Raw genomic sequence first — 8,932 nt, forward strand, 5'->3', positions numbered from 1 at the left:
AAATATAAAACATTATAAAAGAATACTATGAAAAACTCTATACCAACAAATTGGACAACCTACAAGAAATGGATGAAGTCCTAGAAATATTTAAATTACCAAAACTGAAACAAGAAGAAATGGAGAATTTGAATAGACCAATAAAGCTGCGAAGTAATGAAATCAGTAATCAAAAAACTCCCAACAAACAAAAGTCCAAAACCTGATGACTTCACAGGCAAATGCCATGACACACTTAAAGAAGAGTTGATACATATTTTCTCAAATTGTTCCAAAAATAGAAGGAAAACTTGCATTCATTCTATGAGGCCAGCATTACTCTGATACCAAAACCAGATAAAGTCTCCACAAAAATAAGAATTAAGGCTAGTATCTCTGATGAAGATAGATGCAAAAATCCTCAACAAAATACTAGCAAATTGAGTCCAACAACACATTTAAAAAATCATTCACTGGGGCACCTGGGTGGCTCAGTCAGTTAAGCAGCTGCCTTCAGCTCAGGTCATGATCCCAGGGTTCAAGGATGGAGGTTCCCTGCTCAGTAGGGAGCCTGCTTCTCCCTCTCCTTCTGCCTGCCACTCCCCCTGCTTGTGCTCTCTCTCTCCTCTCTCTCTGTGTGTCTAACAAATAAATAAGTTAATTAATTAATTAATTAATTAATTTAAAAAAATCCACCACAATCAACTGGGATTCATTCCTGGGCTGCAAGGGTGGTTCAGTATTCACAAATCAATCAATGTAATACAGCACATTAATAAGACAAAGGTTAAGAACCATATAATCATTTCAATAGTTGCAGAAAATGCATTTGACAAAGGACAACATCCATTTACAATAAAAAGCTTCAATAAAGTAGGTTAGCGGGGATATGCATCAACTTAATAAAAGCCATACATGAAAAAAATTAGAGCTAACATCATCTTACATGGGCTAAAGAGGGTACTAAAGTAAAATAAAATAATAATAATAATAAATAAAAACTGAGAGCTTTCCCCTAAGGTCAGGAACAAGACAGTGCACTCTCACCACTTTTATTCAACATAGCACTGAAAGGCCTAGTCTCAGCAATCAGGCAACAAAAAGAAATAAGAGACATCCAAATAAGCAAGGAAAAAGTAAAACTTTCACTGTTCACAGATGGCATGACACCGTATATAGAAAATCTGAAATACTCCACCAAAAAACTGCTAGAACTGATAAAAGAATTCAGCAATGTTGCAGGATACAAAATCAATGTACAGAAATATGTTACATTTCTATGCACCAGTATGAAACAACAGAAAGAAAAATTAAGGAATCAATCGCATTTACAATTGTACCCCCAAAAATAAAACGCATGGGAATAAACTTAACCTAGGAGGTGAAAGATCCATAGTCTAAAAACTATAAAACACTGATGAAAGAAACTGAAGATGATAAAGTAATGGAAAGGCATTCCATGCTCATGGATTAGAAGAACAAATATTGTTAAAATGTCAGTACTATCCAAAGCAGTCTACACATTTAATGCAATCCCTACCAAAATACCAATAACATTTTTTTTCACAGAGCTAGAACAAACAATCCTAAATTTTTTATGGAACCACAAAAGACCTTGAATAGCCAAAGCAGTCATGATAAAGAAAAGCAAAGCTGGAAGCATCAAACTTCCAGACTTCAAGTTGTTTTACAATGCTATAACAATCAAAACAGTATGGTACGGGCACAAAAATAGACACATAAGTCAATAGAACAGAATAGAAAACCCAGAAATAAATCCACAAGTATATGGCCAATTAATCTTTGACAAATCAGGAAAGAATATCCAGTGGGGGAAAGGACAGTCTCTTCAAGAAATGGTATTTGGAAAACTGGAAAGCAACATGCAAAAGAACGAAATCAGATCGTTGTTTTCCCTTTACAGAATAAACTCAAAATGGATTAAAGACCAAAATATGAGGCCTGAAACTGCAGTAATTTCTCTCACATTGACCGTAACTTTTTTCTAGATAGGATTCCTGAAGCAAGGGAACCAAAAGCAAAAATAAACTATTAGGACTAAATTAAAATAAAAAGCTTCTGGGGTGCCTGGGTGGCTCAGTCATTAAGTGTCTGCCTTTGGCTCAGGTCATGATCCCAGAATTCTGGGATTGAGCCCCACATCAGGCTCCCTGCTCAGGGAGCCAGCTCAGCCAGAAGCCTGCTTCTCCTTCTCCCACTCCCCCTGCTTGTGTTCCCTCTCTCACTGTGTCTCTGTCAAATAAATAAATAAAATACTTTTTTAAAATTAAATAAATAAAATGAAATAAGTAAAAAGCTTCTGCACAGCAAAGGAAAAAATCAACAAAACTAAAAAGAGAACCTATAGAATGGGGAAGATATTTGTAAATGACATATCTGATAAAGGGCTAGTATCCAAAATATATAAAGAACTTATACAAGTTAACACCCCAAACCCAAATATTCCAATTAAAAAATGGGCAAAAGACACAGCCATTTTTCCAAAGAAAACATACAGACGGCCAAAAGACACATGAAAAATGCTCAAAATCACTGATTATCACTGATTTGAAATGCAAATCAAAACTACAATGAGATATCACTTCACACCTGTCAGAATGATTAAAATCAACAACACAAGAAAAAATAGATGTTGGTAAGGACATGGGAGATAGGGGAACCTTCTTGTATTACTGCTATAATGCAAACTGATACAGCCACTGTGGAAAATGGTATGGAATTTCCTCCAAAAGTTAAAAATAGAACTACCCTACTATCTAGCAATGGCACCAGTAGGTATTTACACATAGAATACAAAAATATCAATTCAAAGTGATATGTGTCCCCCTGTTTTTATTGCAGCATTACTTACAATGGCCAAGATATGGAAGCAGCCCAAGTGTCCCTAAACTGATGAATGGATAAAGGAGACATGGTATAATTCTGCAGTGGAATATTATTCAGCCATAAAAAGAATGAGATCTTGCCCTTTGCATCAACATGGATGGAGCTGAGGAGTATAATGCTAAGTAACATAACTCAGTCAGAGAAAGCAAATACCCTATCATGTCACTCACATGTGGAATTTAAAAGACAAAGCAAATGACCAAAGGGGAAAAAGAAACAGAAAGAGGCAAACCAAGAAATAGGCTCTTAACTATAGAGAATAAACTGATAGTTACCAGAAGGGAAGGGGGTAGGAGGTTGGGTGAAATAGATGTTGGGGATTCAGGAGTGCACTTGTTGTGATGAACACTGGGTATTGTGTGGGAGTGTTGATCAAATCACTATATTGTACACCTGAAACTAAAATTATGCTCCATGTTAACTAACTGGGTTAACAAACCTTAAAAAAAAAAGAATATGTTTAGAAAAGTATTCAGGGAATAGATCACAGAAGACCTCATAATGATGACTTCTTCCCATTAGACACTAGAAAAATATTCAAAGATTTCAAGCTGCATTGTAATAGAGTTAGTTGTTTTTTCTTTTTTTAAATTATTCTGGGAGTATGGATCTGCATTATAATAAGATAGTGTACTTCAACTGTCTCTCCATTGTGTTATAATTATCTATGTGTATGTCTATCTCATCAGCTACAATCCAGATTATTGAGGAAAAAAATTAACATATTCATTTTAGTAATTAAAATACCTGCCATGATGTCAGGCTTACAGCAAGCACTCATACACTATTAGAGATTATTTCTTGAATGTATGCATCATATCCAAAGCTACAAATAAGTCTATGTAATCCTCAAATACTTTTAAAAGATGCTAAGATCAAAACCCTAGTTTTCTTTTTTCCTTTTATATAGTAGGAACTAGTATGCAAATTTCAATTTCTGCATTAAACATGTTATCCTTTTTTCAGCAGCTATAGAGTGAGTTTTTAAACTTGAGGAATGAAAAAAAAATCACAATCTAAGTTTACTATTCATAGGGGGTGGTCTTCCTCCTAACAATATCCATTCTTCGTGTTCCACATCACAGGGGCAGGAATGAATGTGTTCATTTCTTTTATCTAGGGAGTAGGTACTTAAAGAATCCTTTTGACCAAAAAAAAAAAAAGACAATGGATATATACAATTTAAGGTAAGCTAGACCAAGAGAGACCAAGGAGGTCAGAAGAAACAGAATTAGGATGTGCCTTCTAAAATAATTTTCCTTTCAGCCAAGCGTCAGACGACAGAATATAGCTAAGCAGAGATATTCAACATATCTGGTTTGGCCATCTAAAACATATCATTCACACAAGCAACATGCTACCTCCAGTAATGGTTACTTATTCTCCCAGTTTTTAAGAAATTTCAGTGTTAACTGAAATGGCACCCCCCTTTTCTTCCCAGTGAACCTTAGCACCGCACGAAGACAATAAATCTCAGCCCTTAATTAGTCACGTAAGCAAAAGGCAGCTATACAGAACAACGTAAAGAAAATGCCTGGTTAGCACAGAACAGCAGAAAAATGGAGCCTCTAAGAATTCAATTCAGAGATGCCAAGTGAGTTGATTAAAAAAAAAAAAAGAAATAGGGGTTTCCATGGCTAAATAGAGATAAATATCTCTCAACAGCAGGTGGTGCAATGCACAAAACATACAAAATGTAATTGTTTCTGAAGTACGTTTCTTATCCTTTAATTATAATGTGTTAGAATTACTTAAAATTATGTTTATAAGATGCAGAAAGAATAATCCATAATACTTGCCCCAAGTGAAATTTTAGCCCCCAAATCAGGTCAGATATACAAACCTTAATCATCAATGTGATAATTTAAGATGTGGTAATAGAGTTATATCCAGGATTTACTGAAGGCTGTAGAGGGAGTTTATTATCTAAATGCCCCTAGGCAGGAAGAATAGTAGGGAGAGCATCAGAGAAAAAGGAGCGTGTTAGTCATTTGATGGATGAATAATGACTTTCAAGCGATCAAGGGGAGAGAAAGCTTCAGAGCAAACTGCATTAAAGCATAGGGATATATAAACCTTGAGAAGCATCTGGGGACTCCAAGTAGATTCATCTGGCTAAGCTATAAGGTATGATCATAGAGAGAACAACATGAACTTTGAAGTCAAACAAACTCAGAGCTCTGACCCACCACTGAGTAGCTGAGTGATTTTGAGCATACTAAATAACTTATCTGGGTCTCATTTGTTAGAAAGAGAGAATGATATTCACTTTACAGGGATTCTGTGAATAGCAAACAAAACAGGCATCTAAAATATCTTCTTAGTATCTGGGTGATATGATTCTCCTCGTCATCATCACCTTCAAATGGAGCAGTAAGGTTCCAGAAGGCTTATACTGACTATACATGTATCAACAGCACAGAAACACAATTATAAGAGAATATTATGAAAAACTATATGCCAACATATTGGACAACCTGGAAGAAATGGATACATTTCTAGAAACGTATAACTACCAAAACCGAAACAGGAAGAAAGACAAAACCTGAACAGACCAAAAACCAGCAAAGAAATTGAATCAGCAATCAAAAAACTCCCAAAAAACAAAAGTTTGAATCCAGATGGTTTAACAGATGAATTCTACCAAACATTTAAAGAAGAGTTAATACCTATTCTTCTCAAACTTTTCCACAAAATAGAAATGGAAGGGAAACCTGCAAATTCATTCTATGAGGCCAGCGTTCCTTGATACCAAAACCAGGCAAAGACTGAAGTAAAAAAAAAAAAAAGAGAGAATATCCCTGATGAACATGGATTCGAAACTTCTCAGTAAAATACTAGCAAATCGAATCCAACACTACATTAAAAGAATCCTTCACCACGAGCAAGTGGGATTCATTCCTACCCTGCAAGTTGTGGTTCAATATTTGCAAGTCAATTAACCTGATACACCAACACATTAATAAAAGGAAGGATAAGAATCATAAGATCCTTTCAAGAGATGCAGACTATATTTGTCGATACATTTTAAGACTTAAAGCAGAAAAATGAAGTCAGTTTCATGTTTTAGGAAAATCACTGTGATGCAATCAAGGAAGATGGGAAGAACTGCCCCGGAAAACAGCAAGCAGACGGTGGCACAAGCCCTGGAAGTACGAATCCAGAACTGAGAGACCAAATGTTGAGATGGAGAGAAAGGATGTTACCTTATTTATTTCTCCCCCTTTCTTTTCTTTCTTCCTTTCTTTTCTTTCTTTATTTTTATTTTTATTTTTTTTTTCTGTCCCATGCAAAGCCTCAGCAGTTTGAAAGCCTTCAAATACAAAGTCAACATTACAGTTGCTGTGGTTACAATGGGAAAGAAAAACAAACAAACAAAACACTGTACATCTTTTCTTCTTTCCACATTCTTAAAACAGTGCTTTGACCACACTGTATTTCAGAATATTGTGTTATAGCTCATTTTGGCCAAGAAAGTTTTCTGTTCTGGCTTTCAAAGTAAATATAAGAGAAAGCCTGTCACTCAAAACTTACCCCTTGACTCATCCAAGGTATTTAAGATTCTGTACATAATGCCTGAAAAAAAGGTGTAGAGTCATGTAGCAGTAGGATAAGAAGCAGTCAATAAAAATATGAATTTGGCTGCTGGGCACTGCTATTCCCACTCAGAGGCCTAATAACTACATAAATTCCACATCATTACCAGTGTTGTTTCTTGCCAAGGGGGTTAGTTTTCTCCAACCAAGCCATATAATATAGACTCTGCAGGAAACTCACCTGTATCTTTCTCTAAAGCTGCCATAAGCTTCAGTATGGGTCTTCTAATTATTGTTTGAAGCTCATAGCATTTTTTGCTAACATATTCCTACTCGATGGGACAAAGAGCTAAAATCAACACCTATTGTTGATTCTACAACAGCCACATTGTCATATGACATCAACCTCTCCCGTTTTTTATGGTCTTTGCTCTCAAAATGCTTATATCCTAATAGCAGGGCTGACTGTTACTAATTGTGGGCAAATCTAGTACAGAAGATACAGAACATGTATATTGTATATAATAATTGAATGTATATGTAGCAGACAAGGCTAGTTTTGTCCTTACTACCTGGGTACTCTCCAAAGCAATGCATGTACATTCCAGAACTGTTTGTTCCCTCAGATGGATGCTTAGCTATTTTCATAGTGCTTCCTGTAATACTAGGAAAAACATAATAAGCTCTGTTTTTATAGTGCTATTTCACAAAGCTCTTTCTTATTCATTCATTCATTCCATGAATAAATATTTATTGATCCTTTATTATACAACTGATGGTATTTTGGGGATATAGCACAGTACACAGCAGATCAGGATTCCATCCTGATGGAGCCTACATTCTCATTCTCCTTGGGGAAGTAAATGATGCAGTGTATAACACGGTGAAGAATGCAACCAAAATAAATCAAGTAGAGGAAGGAGATAGCAAGTGCTGAGATTAGCATTTTAAAGAGTGAGGTCAGGGAATGAAGATGTAAAGAAGAAAAAGGAGCAAGTTATGCTGCTATCTAAAGAAAATGTATTCTAGGAAATGGAAACAAGATTACAAAGGTCTCAGGGAGCAACATGCTAGAGATATTCTCTAAATTGAAAGGAAGCTAGTAGTTGGAGACAAGTGAGGAAAAAGAGGAGTAGTTACAAAAAAAGCTTAGGGGCACCTGGATGGCTCAGTTGGGTGAGCATCAGACTCATAATTTCAGCTCAGGTCATGATCTCAGAGAGATGGAGCCCTAAGTAGGGCTCTGCACTACTAGTGGGGAGTTGCTTGAAATTCTCTCCCTCCCTCTTCTCCTGTTCCTCCGCCTGCTCTCTCTCGCAAATAAATAAATAAAATCTTAAAAAAAAAGAAATTCTAAAAAATTAATGACCAACCAGATTATGCAGGGCTTGAAGACCATTTTAAGGACTTTACTTTTTACTTTGAGTGATAGGCAGTCATGAGAGGGAACACAGCAGATCAAAAACACAATCTCACTAAAAGTTTTTGAAAAGCTTACAGTATTTCTGGATTGAAGGAAAGAGAGGAGGACAAGAGTAGGAGCAGAGACCACATGGGAAAAATTTCGAGGAGAGAAAAATGGTGGCTAGGACTAGAGTAATAGCAGCAGAAGTGATGATATTTTTTTAAGTATTTTTTTAAATATTTTATTAACATATAATGTATTATTAGCCCCAGGGGTACAGGTCTGTGAATCTCCAGGTTTACACACTTCACAGCACTCACCATAGCACATACCCTCCCCAATGTCCATAACCCAACCACCCTCTCCCTCCCCCCCCACCCCAGCAACAACCCTCAGTTGTTTTGTGAGATTAAAAGTCTCTTATGGTTTGTCTCCCTCCCGATCCCATCTTGTTTCTTTTTTTCCTTCTCTACCCCCCAAACCCCCACCTTGCCCCTCAAATTCTTCGTATCAGGGAGATTGTATGATAATTGTTTTTCACTGATTGACTTATTTCTCTCAGCATAATACCCTCAAGTTCCATCCACATTGTTGTAAATAGCAAGATTTCATTTTTTTTTGATGGCACGTAGTATTCCATTGTGTATATTATTTTAGTTATTTTTAAATGAGAGATGAATGGATTCCCAATTAATTGGATGTATCAGTGAGGACTTCAAGGTTTGGGGCCTGAATGGTTGGATGGCTGTTGTAGGCATTAACTGGGATGAGGAATAGTCTAAATTAAGGAGTTGTGAGAGGGCAGATTAGGAGCTTAATTTTGGCTTAGGAGGTTAATTTTAAGATAAAATTTAAATACCGAGCTAGAGATATCCAAAAGGCAGTAGAGTATATAGGAGTCTAGAGAGTTCATGAGGGACTACAGACTAGAAAGAAAACACTTGGGAATCATCAGCATATAAACTATTTAAAACCTTGTCACTGGGTGTGGTCACCAAAAGGCTAGGTAGATGGAGAACAGGCCCAAAAGCTGAGCTTGGAGGCACAGTTCAGGAATTGAGGAGGTGAGAAGGAACAGCACAAGATATTAAGAAACAGCCTATAA

This window comes from Mustela nigripes, chromosome 6 (genome assembly GCF_022355385.1).
Source record: "Mustela nigripes isolate SB6536 chromosome 6, MUSNIG.SB6536, whole genome shotgun sequence".
Classification (NCBI taxonomy): domain Eukaryota; kingdom Metazoa; phylum Chordata; class Mammalia; order Carnivora; family Mustelidae; genus Mustela; species Mustela nigripes.